Raw genomic sequence first — 15534 nt, forward strand, 5'->3', positions numbered from 1 at the left:
TGCATGGCTTTGTAAATCTTAAATATTCGTTTGCATTGCCTGCGTCGCCTTGCCTGATTCAAAGGCGATGCAAAGGCTAAGCAAATCTGCCCTTTTGTGTTTAGTGCTTCAAGTGAATCCTAGTTCAGGGCACCATAGGATGGTTTTAGCTAATGCATTATAAGTATTGGGATTTCTTTGTTTTATTGTTTCCTGGTCTATGACTTGGTAGAGTCAATGATTGGTAATTTATTTTTAGTTGCTTGTCTACATATCATAGCAGCATCAGAGGAAGAAGAGACTACAAGAAGAAAACTTTCAAACAACAACACAACCTTCCAGTGAGGATTCCTTTTTTATAATTTTCATGATTAATTGACAATGAAGCCAAAATGAGGCGGAAAATCAGTGATATCCCACTGTTTTAAGTCATTAAATTCTGTAACATGGTATTCCACCTGCTTGATGACACGAGTGACAAGACTTAGCAGTATCAAATGAGGTTTCAGTAATAAAAAGGCCATTCCAAAGGAAATGTATGTCTGTCACAGCCATTAACAGAAAATCCATAGTAGTCAACAATAACTAGTGGACAAAAACATAAGCAAAAAAAGCCTTTGGTTATTGACAGATTCCTAAGCTTGACAATATATACAATATTTGTTAGAAGGGCGACCTCCGGGGAGTCAGATGGTGTCGGACTGACCACCCCGAGAGGCACCGTTCCGTAAGGAAGCAGCCGAGCGCCGCTGAAAATCCTCCTGGGCGAGGTCCTTCTCCTAGGATCGTACAGCCAAGTAATCCCCTCCCACCACAAAGGGACACAACCAGGGTATCAATGCTCACAAGTCGTTTATCAGAATTGAGGGTAGGTCTCTGTGGCAATATTTACAGGCAGATCAAGGGATCCAAAAGAGTCTCAGGGTTTGGTTAGGAACGGGGGTAGCGGGACAGTCTCAGTATCAGCCCGGGACGTCGTCCGCAGGGTTCGAGGGGTCGCTTTGGTGAGGTTGAGCCGCGACGAGGTCAGCAGGGCTCCGGTGGTTGATTCAGCGAGGTCGAGCCCGACGAGGTCAGCAGGGCTCCGATGTTCCGTGAGGGTCTTCTTCTCAGCAAGGGGGAGCCGCGACGCAGTCAGCAGGGCTCGAGTTCTCAGTTACAGGCAATGAGTCTCTCTCCGTAGGGTCAGCCGCGATCCGATCAGCAGGGCTCTGGACTCCAGGATACAACTACTGTCCTGGTTGTGGGTTGCCCCAGATATATGGCTGGAGCCCTTTGAAGTCCGGACCCTCGTGCCGGGGGGGCCGGAGGGGCCGGGATGAGAGAGTCCAGACACCCAGCGGGGGGTGGAGCCATCGCCCAGGGAGGCCGGAGGGCGATCGGACCCAGGCGTCGGGGGCCGGCGGGAGGCCCCATCAAAACTTCCCTCCTCCGGGATCTGTGGAGTGGCCACTCGACCCCCTTGGGTCGGGTCTTGGTGCCTTGATGTTGGGGCTTCGCAGGGACCGAGGCCCGGGCGGGCCGCGTCGCGAAGGCTGATGCGGGTAGCGGGGTACAAGCTCGGGGGGCCCCGAAGGGTTGGGGTTGCCCCCGTTTGGTCTGGTAGGAGGGTTCGGGACCACGCCACGAGGCCGGGTCCAACAATATTTATAATGTGCAAACATCTACATAACTGTACAAATACAATAGCACATGTAAATAGGGATATAGACTCTGATTACAGACAGCAAATCAGACCCTGCTTTGCAAAAACTCAAAATGTGTTGTTCAAAATACATCACCCCTCAGTGTTATGACTATCGGCTCATGTTTCAGGACATCCTGGCCAACACGATCTTCAAATGACAAGCCATTCTGGGGGATCCTACTTTAACATGCAGAAAGTGTGACTCCTTCAGAGAATCTCAGAATCTGAACTAGCTTTCATCAGCCAAGTCAACAGCATCATCATGAGCACCATTTACTTCACAAAATCTTGAAGCCTTCTCATAAACATCCTACCACATTGGATTGCACCGGTCCCTGCTCTGGTTACATCCAGACTTGACTACTCTACTCCTATCTACATAGGACCTTTCCGGTTAAAGATCAAAGAGTGAAATGTTTGCATGCTGCAGTCACTGCCTATGTGTCCGACATCTTCTGGAAATACCATCCCGCCTGATGTAATAGGCTGGCATTCCTGAAACTGCATACCACCCAACTTGCCAAATACTAGTGGTCCAGAGAGAAATGCAACACGTTCAAGCCTCTAACCTGTGGAATTTCACTCCCCTAAGGTAAAACCGAACGAAGATTTCTTGACATTTCGGTAAGGACCCGCCTATTCCTGCAAGCCTGTGGCCCTAACACAATGTGTTGTACTAACGTCTGTCTTCTGATTAATTTCATACAGACCAGGAGACCAGCCAGCTTAAATAGCGTCTCCACAGTACTCCTCCTCCTTTGAGTATTTGCAAATGGCTTCCAAGAGTAAGGGCAACATTGTAAAAAGAAATACAGTCTAAACTTAGGACTACTAAATTGAGAAAAATCCTAATTTTAAGACTTTCGGTATTCACAGAAGGCATTTAGGAGTCCTAAAGTTAGGAGTCCTAACTATACTACTACTAAACTGCGAAAAATCCTAATTTTAAGACTTTCGGTATTCACAGAAGGCGTTTAGGAGTCCTAAAGTTAGGACTCCTAACTTCTGTGAATACCGAAATGAGTAAGTGCCTTCTGTGAATACCAAAATGAGTAAGTGCCTTCTGTGAATACCAAAATGGTAGTAAGTTTAGGATTTTGTCTTAAGTTAGTTCTGTGAATCGGGCCCACTGAGTTAGGCCTGGCAAGAGGATTTACTTTGCCAAGTCGAAATGCAGTTTAAAACTGCACTTTAGGCTGCAGTGGCAAGTCTGAGACATGTATACAGTGCTAATTTAGTGGGTGGCACAAGTGCTGCAGCTCACTAATAGCAGCATTTAATTTACAGGCCCTGGGTAAAGGTAATGCTGTTAACTAGGGACTTATAAGTAAATTAAATGTACCAAATATGTGTAGGCCAATTTTATCATGTATAAAGGGGAGAGCACAAGCACTATACCACTGGTTAGCAGGGAAAAAGTTGTACAAGCCAACAGAAAAGGGTGCAGCAAAGGAAGGCAAGTGCAGGCAAAAATCATGGGTGACCATGCAGAAAGGGCCATGACCAAAATGACTTCCGTCCAACCTAAATCTAGTGTATAGTAATCAATACCTTGATGAGCTTCCCTGCTCCAGCATTAGAATGTGGACAATGGCCCTGTTTTGCAGTGGCACTTGCCAGTTCTATGCGCTTCTGAATCCAGTTGGTTCCCTCTGTCACCACTCTCCAGAGCAACTAGCTGGCCCATGGGGAACCCGTCTCCCCATCGTAGAAGACAATTTACCACCAGTTGGTCCTAAAAGCCAATAAAAATGGGTTCAGCAAAGAAAGTCGAAGGGAGGAAAAAAACTGTGTGTGACCCTGAAGAAAAGGCCAGGTCAAACAGTGTGTAAGTATACGTGTATGTATGCTAGTCTATGTGCATTGATACCCGTTACAATATGCACATGCATCTATGTTGTTCAGTTTGCCTGCTTGCATATATTCATGTGCTTTTGTGCATACACTATACAAAAGTCAAACCAGTGGGCTTGAATAGTGTTTGTTTGCATTAATATCTTGATTTATTTAATGTGGTCCATGTTATTGTCAATAATCCGAGGTTCACTATGCTTGCTCATTCCTGGTCCGGCCGAAGTGATGAATATCCCTCCTCGTCCCCTCTCACAAATGAACCATTGAGTAGGCAAAGGTATGTGTTTGCAAGTGTGTGAAAGAGAGAGATAAACTTCTCAGTGCTGGATTCTTTATGTTTGGTGGTGTTGCACGCAACGTAAAATGTTATGTTATGTTATGTGTGTCTGTATTGATTGGAAGGTATCCAGGCCTTGACGAAGGAGCTGCATGGGCCGAGCCAGGGTTGTACTAGGAGAAGAGCCACGTCTTCAATCTTTTGTGGAATTCAAGAACTGAGGAGGTGTCTCTGATGTAAGGAGGCAGGTGGTTCCAGGTTTTACGAGCGAGTTAAGAGAAGGCACGACAGCCGGATATGGTTCTGTGTATGCAGGGGGTATATGCGAGGAGGAGTTCTGCTGAGCATAGTTGTCCGGTAGGTTTGTGGAAAGTTATGCGATTGTTAAGGCTTTGTATGTATATGTGAGCAGATTGAAGAGTGCTCCTTTGTGTATTTTGAGCCAGTGGACCTCTTTGAAGTGTTGGGTGATGTGAGTGTGGGGTGTTGGATGTGGGAGGTTGAGGGTAAGCCTGGAGGTTGAATTTTGTATGGTCTGGAGTCATCTGGTCAGTGGAGCGTTGATTCTAGCATAGAGTGTGTTGCCATAGTCTAGCTTGTTGGAGATAAGGACTTGAGTGTTGGTTCTACTAGTATTAATGGGAGCCATTTGAAGATTTTCTTGAACATCTTGAGTGTGTAGAAGTAGGAGATGAGAGAGACTGTATTCACTTGGCCAATCATGGTGAGTTGGGTATTAATTGGTACTTCAAGGTTCTTTGCATGGTTTGCCGGGAGGGGTTGGGTTGATTTCAGCAGGCCATTAGGTGGAGTCTCAGAGCAAGGTGTCTCTGCTAAATATGACTATTTCTGTCTTGTCTGTGCTATGCTTGAGGCAGTTGGTTTTGATCCATCTGGTGACTTTGGCCACGCAGAAGGGGAAATTGGTTTGGATGTTTGGCGTCTTGTCGGAGAAGGTGGGTATGAGTAGGTGTCATCAGCATAGGGTACAATGTTGACTCTGTGGTCATGGATGATGCTGGCGAATCGGGTCATGTGACCAGATTGGGGCTGATTGAGGGTGTGAGCGTCCAAGGTGAAGGGGCCAGACTGAGTGCCACCTGTCAGGCAGGGGCTAATCCAGAGACTGCAGGACCTTGAATGCCGACTTTGTGCAGTTGTTGAACAAGGATGGGTTGGGAGATGACATTGACAAGTGCAAAAATATCTAGTTGGATGTGGGCCAAAGTACCACCTTTGTCCATTATCACCCTCATATCGTCATTGTAGGACATAACATTCCTTACACAATTCAAAGGCTGATATCCTTGACTTTATTCCAATGAAATACATTATCTCATTAAAATTAGAATTACGCTTCCTCTATAAAGTCCAGATAGTAATTTGGTCTGGCTCATGGAAGCAGCGAAATGTCATAGCCCCAAGACCAGAACTAACCCGTTCCAATCCAGACATTAGCAAATGAAGGAGCAGCGGTCACAGTGATCACCACTGACTGCATAAGAAGCAAACCATATCTTTTAAAAATGTTTTATTGCTTCAGTCTTACAAACCATTCGCAATGCATTTGTTACAAACTTAACTTAGTCTCGGCTTCCATTCTCAGCTTACAAATGGACCTGGCCCTCACCCAAACATAATTTAATGGTCTTTGAGCCAATAATCTAATTTAAAAGTTTTAAAACTTCTTATTGCATAGATCGCTCTCTGAGTTAATGAAATACGTTTTGGCGCACTCCCACCCTCTAAACCATGGTACAGCATAAAAAACGCCCATAGTTGTATTATTTCAGACAACAGAATGTTCCAAGCAATAAAAACACAAACTTCCTGAAGAAAATCAGCAAACTCCTACCTAGTCAAACCTAAGAACATCTTCTGGATCTAATTCCACAGCACCCACGACTTCACTCATTTTATATACACCATAAAATGAAAGACATAAACGATGATACAAATGGTGCTCCATAAACTTGAGTGCTTACACTCTAATTGAATAGAAAACATTTCAAAACTTAAGTGAATAAAACACCAAGCAACAACTAGGATATCACAAAACTGTTCCACAAACGCAAGGCGGGCCACTCTTAGCAACCCAGCATATGGAATCCCTGAACAGCAATATTGCCCATAAGGGTGCAGTGGTAAGATGTGTAGTGAATCTCAGGAAAATGATACACAGAGAACAACATAAACTTGTCACTTGCAATGTATTTTAACCTATTACTATTTATCTATGGTTAATAATATAGGTCTTAAAAAACCGAATAGCAAAGCCAAAAAATGGACGGTACAATTGAACTCCATTATAGACAATGCACATATAAAGACAATGCATAACTAGAATTCTTACTGCTACATAAAACTTTGATTTACATCGTTTACAATGAAGATGAACAATTGAATCCAAAGTACATGCCCATATAGGGTTTTAGTATGAGCTTAACAAATTTCATTTAATCATGAACTGTAAACCCATACACTGCCTAAAAGAAGTTACTGCTTGGCAGGGGTGTAACTTGGGCTGTAAGACTGAAGGGATGTGAGCTTCAGATTCTCCATCAATCACACTAGTTAAAATATATTTTCTGAAAATCAGGGCATGAGGGGTCCTTTGGATGAGTAAAAAGGGAGAGGTGTGTGGATTGTTAGGGGTATTTAAAACTCAATATTATTTAAAATAAACAATTTTTAAAACCTTTAAAACAGAGACGTGTCTGTGTGTGTTTTTGTCTGTCTTTAAAAATCCCAAGTGAAACCCAACAAACACCTCACAGTACCTGACCTCAATCACTTGTGCCCAACTATTTACTATAGATTGCATTTATTTGGGGGGTGTACCACCCCAATCTCACCCCTGAAGCTACACCCCTGCTTTTTGAACACCATCTTCAGCATAAATCATAAGTGTTTGCAGACATTATTATGCAAACACACAGGGCCTGCTCTAGGGCAGTGCGAACGGTGCCACCGCACCGGGCGCTGACTTGGGGAGGCACCGTGTTTACAAGTATATCCATGATTTTAAAAGCATTTTCTTTTCCTCCAGCAATTTTCAGGCAGCAATAAAAAGGCCCAGATAACTCTGCTGGAGATTGGAGTTTTGTCTAGTGGCAGTTTTGACGCATCTAAAGTAGCACAGGTTGAGTTATTATGCCTGCTGAAAAGCATGTGTACCATGCAGATCACAAAGTGCATAAAATGTAACTAGTTCAGTGTGTTACTACTTTTGTCAGGAAGATCCTTTTGCTTCTTGCAGTTTATAGGTTAACATTACAATATAGAACAGTTAGCTATTAACTGTCATCAACAGCTGCACCCAAACTGCAAGATATAAGTTAGAGTCATATTTTTCCCCCCAGTTTTTAATTATCCTAATGTTGTATATGGAGTTAATTTGAATAGGTATCAATTCTAGTTAGTAAAGACAACCCCCAGCCATTTTTATTTATTTATTTATTGATAGTGTTTTGTATAGCACTAACAATGACCAGCAATCTATCAGAGAGCTATGCAAAGAGCTGATGAGGGTTGCATTACATTAAGCACCAAACATTAATGATACAATAGACATAGAAGTCAAAGAGCATGGTACACCACAATAAGATACTAAATGAACTAGTGTGAATTACAGTTATAAAAGTTCTCTTATGACACATGTTTTTCTAATAGCAAGGCCTTAACTTATATTTATTACTTTCTTCTAATTCAGCATATCCAATGCACCATCCTATTTTCACTTTATACCTCTATCAATATATCTTCTACCTCAACTCTCTGACTCATCTCAAACCTCTTTCTACTACTCTTTCCAATGCACTAGCCTATTTCTCACCCTATACCTCTATCAATATATCCACTACTATGATCCCCAAAATAACCCTTTCTAGACTCTCCCCTATTCTACCCCTCCTTGCACCACCTGACACCTCTTTTACTATACTGATCCCCAAAACAAGCCTTTTAAGTTCTTCCCTCTGACTCTTCCCCTCCACATCCCTTTTTACTCATCCCAAGCCTCCCACTACTACTAGGACCTAGAAAAAAAAGTCTAAAGCCTTCAATCTTCTATCCCTCCACTATCCTTTTCAATCGAAATAACAGACTAACATGTCCACTTCTCAAATTTCATATTTCATTATACTAATTCACCACTAATCCTTTATGGGTTCCAGCGTAGCGTGCTACACGCCAAAAAAATCACTTCAACACCTCATTAGGGGTAGCAAGAGCTATATAAATGCAAACCTTTTTCCGCTATCCTTCTCAAACCAAATAACTGACTAATATCCACTACTCAAATTACTTTCATGTTTCACTATACTAATTTACCACTAATCCTTATGGGTTCCAGAGTAGCGTGCTACTCGCGGAAAAAGCACTTTGGCGCCTCATCAGGGGTAGTAAGCGCCATATAAATGCAATTACAATACAATACAATACAACTTCCTTCTTGAAAAGCCTGAGGAGGTAATTGCTCTTTTTGACAATGGTAGGGAGTTCAAAATTTTTGGTGCAGATCCGGCAAAAGTGCAGTTGTGTGTTATCCTTTACATGAATCTGGCTTGTTCTAGTATGAGGGATGTAGCACTTCTAGAATCCCTTCCACCTCCTGTTAGCTTGATCCTATCTGTCATGTATTTAGGACCAGAATTGTGTAGAGTTTTGTGTGTTATGCATGTAACCTTCAGTTGGATACTAGCTTCCACTGGGAACCAGTTGAGGGCTCTGAGTGATGGGGATTTAATGTTGCTTTCATTGGGGCTAGGCTGGCTTTAGGAATACCTATGAGTGTGGCATTACCATAGTCAAGTCTTGAGGGCATTAGAGATTAGGCTGCTGTTTTGAGGTCTCCAAGTGGTATGAATGTTTTTTTTTACTTAGGAGGTGTAAATGTAGGTTAGCGCTTCAGTTGCAACTTTTATGTGAGCTTGCATGTTAAGATTAGAGTCTGGTATGATGCTTAGTGATTTTACTGACTCTCAGATGGTTTGGGTGCAGTTTAGCAAATTGAGGTTATAAGACCATAGTTGAGGTTGTTGGGTTCTAAGGGGTAGTGAAGGGAATGAATTCGGTTTTCAGCAGTTTTAGTTTAAGATGGCTGTGTGCCAGCCCATCCTGTGTTTTCCTCAGGGTGTTTGCTATCCAGTCTCTAGATAACCTTTTGAGAGGAGAGTTTGATGTAAAGTTGCGTAGTACCAGCATACATGTGGTACAAGACTATTGATTGTTTAAGGATTTCCTTGAGTGGTTCAATGTATAGATTAAAGAAAGTTGGTGAAATTGTAGATCCTTGCGGAACATCACTGTCAATGTCATCTACATCAGATAGTGTTCTGATGATTTTAACTCTTTGTTGTCAGTTCTGCAAGATGGAGGTGAACCAGTTAAGTACTGCTCCGGATAGTCCCATTCTGAATTCAGAAGTTTCTCTGAGGAGTTTGTGATTGACCTTATTGAATGCCGCTGATAAATCCAATAGTATAAGGAAACAAGATTTGCTTTGGTCAAGTGATGTTTGGATATCATCAAGGATGTTTAGAATGGTGACCTCAGTGTTGTGACCAGGTCTGAAACCAGATTGGTGAATATCTAATATGTCAAAATTCTTAAGGAGTTCACATAGCTGATCACGGGTGCATTTTTCAACCAAATTAGTCAGGAAGGGTTGTTGGATACCGGTTGAAAGTTGTTTAAGACTTTGTGGTCCATGCCCGTTTTTTTAGTAGAAGATGGGAGATACCATGGGGTTACGTTTTAAATTCTGAGCTTATGCTCCTCCAGAACAAGCACTCTTAAACTACACTGTCTACTAGTATGGGTGACATTAGACTCCTACACCTTGTGATCCTCTGTCCTATGTAACATTTCCTATTTACTGATTTACACACATATGATTCATTGTCTTTGTATAATGTGTGTGATGTAGAGTGCTCTGACACCCTACACTAGGATGAGTGGTGCTATAAAACAAAAGAAATGCATATGAGAGAGAGTTGCTGTGGAGACTTAAGGGGCACTGTTTGAAGGTGGTTTGGAGGGGATCCGTGGAGAAGGTGGTCACGGGGACAGCAAACATTGTCGTATGGGGCACCACCAGTGCTAAAACCAGCTCTGAAAGAACATTATCAACAGTGCAAAGAAGGATTCTACTTAAAGCACATAAAACATGCCACACTTTCTAGCAAAGAAGTATGTTACATACACGTGGGTTCTCCAACCTTTATTACATGCGATGTAGAGTCATGGATGACTGCCCCAATATTGTCATGTTTACACCAGTTAGGGACATGTTTATCAATAAATCAGGCAGCGCAGCAGAGTGCAGCAAGTCACCTTGCTGCGCTGCGTGATAGCGAAAGGGCAGGAATGAGCTGTATTTAACATTATGCGGCACATTCCTGTCTTTTCCCAGAGCTGGTACACAATGTGCTGCCTAGCGCCAACGCCAGCACTCTTGCACCATGGTGCAAGGGAGACTGCATTGGAAGAAGGATTGTTTTTGTGCAGTAAGGGACATCTTCCCGCACAAAAACAATCCCGTGAGGCATTTTCTGAAACACACATAGAAAAAGGAAAAAACTAGGAGAAATAAACATATTTCTCCTCGTTACTCCACAGGCGTGCCAAAGGCAAGCCTGTCTGCACCCATGTGCGCCAGTCTGCACCGAGAATAAGATCTCAAAGAATATCTTATGGTAAAAGATTCATTACTTTCTCTTCGCATGAAGCCAAGTGACGAAATATTGCCTTGCCCCCGCGGTGCGGAGTGGCCCTGAGTGGCAGGGGGCCCCCTCCGCACCTACTCAGTCCTTAGAGCTCCATAGTAAATACGGAGTGGGGGCCCATTTATGTACCTTGAAGGGGGGCTCCCTCAACTTTCGTTACGCCAGTGAACCATGACCTAAGATGCTCTAAATGTAATTTCGAGTGGTGTACATTGTCTGACTCCCCTGGGTCAGTTCCCTATAAGCATGAATTGCCTCCCTCTAAGTTATGGAAAGGAGTTCAACCACATGGACAAAGGGAACTAAAAGCCTATTTAATTAATGTTAGATCCCCGTCCAAATATAAAGAAAAATCTGAGATGTACTTAATGACAATGTGTGGGATATTATGTTTCTAAATGAAACATGGCTTAACACTAACTCTGGCCCTGACATCACCATGGTCATAGCAGAAGGCTATTCGATCTCTCATGTCGACTGCTCAATAAGCCCTGGCAGTGGTATCGGTGTGATATAGTCATGCTCCTCAATTAAGTTGGAGGGTCTGGGAATAACTGAGGGGATGGTTTTTTCAATAAACATCTCTAGAAAGTTCTGCCAATCAGGTGCCCTAATCTACTGTCCCCCAAAAGCCTCTCCCCAGTCAGTAAATGTACCCATGAATGAAATCACCCCTTTTTATGTACAATATGCACATTTTGTGATACTGGGGATTTTAATGTACACACAGATAACCCCAACAACAGACTAGTGGAACTGCTCAAGGAATTTATGGATGACTGAATCTCACACGGGTTGTCAAGGATACTACTCACACTAATGGTCATACCATGGCTCTGATTTTCTCTAGCCACTCATTGGTTGAGACAGACCTACCTCTCCAACTTACCTCGACTGATCACTTTATATGGCCTTTTCTTCTTAAATATGCTACAAATTTGATTGTTAGCAGCAAGGTAAAAGGGCCCTACTATCTCTGAATTGATGTTATATTCCCAAACAAAGATCAATACATCTATGGGAACTGGTGCTACTGTCAGATCATCAGGTTTTGATGCCGTGGTACCCAAAAGGAGTCGTACTAGCAAAAGGCCTGTGCCTTCGGCAGGTTGGTTCACATCCAGCCTTCAGACTGAAAAGCATAAATGTAAACGATTGGAGACGAAATAAAGGCTAAATTATGATACTGCGAAAAAGTTGACTTCTTGTCTTGCCCCTAAGCAGTTTAGAAAAAACATCAAGAGACCTAAAATAGCTTTTCTTGCGAAACAAATAGATGCTTCTGAAAATACTCCTAGTACAGTATTCAACATTGTTATAGCCTTCCTAAAGCCTAAGGAATGCAAACAGCACATTCCAACCTCCCACTCGTTTGCAGACGATTTATCCCTATTTTTCCACACTAAAATAGAAAAGATCTGTGAAAACTTTGAACAGGCTGTTGTCTCTCCCCGTTAGAGGTCACTTTCCCATTCCTAATATGATAAAGAAGGTCCAGTGCTTGATTTTTTACAAGTAATCCCGCCAGCAGAATCAGAATCTATCATCCACAAAGTGAAGTCAGGCTCCCTACTTGATTTATGGCCCTCTTTTATGCTATCTAAGACAGCAATTGCAATTAACCCCCAGATGAATGCTCTCTTTAATCTTTTGCTGGATGTGATAAAGTGCCTACAATCTGAAAAAGGCGCTTATAATACCACTTTTAAAAATAAATGCTGATCCACTCACTTTAAGTAACTATCAACTAATATCTCTCCTTCCAAGATTAGGGACGAGGCTGGAATCTTTGGTGTATAGCCAAATAATTAATTAATTTAGCAGAATCATGGTTTCCATCCCTCTCAATCTGGCTTCTGGGCGGGATTCAGTACTGATTTCGTTCTTCTAGAGGTTGCTGAATACAATGAATAGACTTAGGTCGAAAGGCAGTGGTCATTTTATTAGACCTCTTCACTGCAATCGATACGGTGTGCCATCACATCCTCACACAGAGACCGGAGAGGGTAGGAATAAAGGGCCGGGATATAGAATTGCTCTGTTCCTATCTATCTGATACAACAGCAGTATTTCTTTCACTATTAACTTCTCAGTTCAGACACATAAGTTGGGGCATCCCCTGGGCCCAACTCTGCGCCCCACTCTATTTTTTGAATTTTCCGCTTGAGCTACATATAAGTCACTGTTAAGGTAGGCAATAGGGCCGTCGGTAGGCTATAGGTCGGGTGCCATGTTTTTAAAATATAAGATAGGTACGTAAAGGTTTAGTGAGTTATATGCACACTTACATACACATACACCTGTTGCGGGGATTCTGCTCATGCACAGAACTATGTGCAGGAAACCAGGACCTCAATGAATTGTGGTGTACCAAAAAACTCACCTCAGTTCCTAGAACCCCTATCCGACTAGCATCAGTGTATCCGTTCTATCTCGAAGATACCAATGATTAGACAACCAAGAACAAGCGACTTAGAATACTCTCAGGAATGGTGGGAATCAGAAACACCTTTTCATTGTTATTCTCATATCAGTCCACAGCATGAGTAATCAGAGACACGGAAAAGTTTAAAATGTTTATTTTTAACAACGTGCACTAAGAAGCAGTACTTTGGCTAACATAAGCAAACAAATGATCAAAAATAAAACCATCAGCTTTGTTACAATTCCATAGAAAACGAAGGGAGAAATCCTATTACAATGATAGTGGAACCAGGTCCTAATATACCTTGTGTACCACCCTTCCCTGGCTAATAAGCTAGTTTTATAATAAAAGAAGGTCTCTAGGTTTGAATGGGGAACCCCATACCTCAAAGATCAGCTTAGGTGAATCACATCACAGGATCAGCACTGCTCTCTGTGTCTGGAAAGGTTTTCTCCAAGTGTGCTAGCATCATGCATGCAGTGCAATATTAAAGGCACCCGAGTCTCAGATATTTGCAGCTGTGTGCTTGTTGTGTCTAGAGCAGGGGCCGATCAACCTGAATTCAACAGCATACATTGTTATTTGACCTTGACGGTTTCTACACATAGTGTTCAGACTAAGGACGCTGTGGAAGTCGAGGGATGTGAAAAAACAGACCGTTCTCATGTGAAGAAAAAGCAAACAAGCAGTTTTACTCATAATAAAAGCTACCTGTAGTGTTGTGTGCAAAAGCAGCAAAGTGGCAAGATGACGTTTAACTTGTAAAACTCCTATGCTAATGATGGAGCAGGTAAAGCAAAATATTGTATACCTTTTCTATTTTGCATGAAAATACTAATGACGTAATCAATTTATATATTAATTTAAATTAACTGTGTGCTGTGAAGTATTAGCCAACAATGCGTATTTTTGGTAAACACAAATTACACGCGGGACTCATTGCTATTTGCATGGCAGAATAATTCTAATAACTAATTGTGGTACGCTTATTAACAATAGAAGGTGTGGTGATAGAAAAGTGCATGATTTATGTTGCTTTGGTGACGTTTGCGTTCCTGCTAGGGCCGAATGGTGAGTATTATTGCTTTAAATGTCGCTACAAGCCAGGAAAATACTAATATATAAAGGGATTAGTGTGGATTTAAAATTAGAATCTTTATTTCAGTATATTAATTATTCTTTTGTGTTTGTTTTGCTTAAGTTGGCATTCGGGCCTACCAAGCCATGAAATTCAAAATGGAGTTCGGAAGTGGCCACCGTCTTGTGAGCGCGATGTCTTCTACTCAGACTCGGATGGCTCCGAAGATTTTCAGGCATCCTCCAATCAGAGCACAGTGTTCCTGGTCAAGGATAGGAACATGGAGGACTGCCAGATTTCAGTCAGTAAAATTACCCGGAGAAAACAATAGTCACCTATGATCAAGAAACAACATTGTTGCATGAGCATGACATAAACTAAGGACGTGACCAGGCAAATTCTCTGAGAACCCAAGACAGTGTGAAAACTTGACCATATATCAATTTTCGCAAGATGGACCAATCATATTTCTTTTCAATTCAATAAATGTTTGCAGTGTGCGTCCCGAGGAGAGTGCGTTCCAGAGGGGTGTCCCGAATTTGCGTGATCGAATTACTTGCAAGATATCTTGGTCCTTTGGATATCTTTGGGACTGTACCATGTTGAGCAAAGGAACATTTCGGACTTATGGAGTCTTGGCCTGCTTTCGATTGGGACAATTAAGCAGAAGTATTTGGGTTATGCAGAGCCAATTGATTTAGAAAGACCCCGATAGCAAGAATAGGTAAATATAAAATGTCATGCAATTTGTGTTGATTGATTGAAATTCAATTTGATTGACCGAAAATGCTAATTATATAATTGCAAGCTAGAAATTAGATAAACTAAATATTGATTAACAGAAAAATGTGGTTCTTCAAATAGGTTACTAAAAGGATTCCAAAGCTTTAATGTGTTTTAGCTGGTTCTAAATCACCATCAACCAGTCCAACTAATTGGTTCATCGACCAAGTGGTGGAGTGCCTTGATGTTAAGGTTAGGATCCTTTGGGTATTGATGTAAATATGTATATTCTGTAACACATTTCTTCCCTATAGGTAATAAGGTACCCCCCACATGTCCAGCGGATACACCGTCCTCCTGCGTGCGGATTCAGAGTGAGAACGTGTGAGTGTTGGTGTTATGGGCCCAACCAATGAATGCGTGTGTGAATGAACTTGTGTGTGGTGACGGATCTGTTGACGCAGGGAAGATATGTAAATTTCGCCCCTTTCCGCTGGATCAGTTTTTCTGGTAGCAGAGTTATGGTTTTATTGCAATGGTTTGGTGATTATTGCTTATTGATTTGATTTCTGATTATTGATTATTGATTGCGGATGTTTGGTTGATTGTTGATTTATGTTCTAACATTCTATGTTGAGTCGCGTTGGGTTCAATTTTGTTTTTGAAGACTTCCGGGATGTAGGAAGTTGTATGCCCTGTAGGTACACGGGAAAAACGTGTGGCAAGTGAAGTCGCACGGTGTATTGTCTTGTTGCCCTGTAGGTACACGGAGAAAACGTGTGA

Source organism: Triturus cristatus, chromosome 2_1 (genome assembly GCF_964204655.1).
Source record: "Triturus cristatus chromosome 2_1, aTriCri1.1, whole genome shotgun sequence".
In the NCBI taxonomy this organism is placed as follows: Eukaryota; Metazoa; Chordata; class Amphibia; order Caudata; family Salamandridae; genus Triturus; species Triturus cristatus.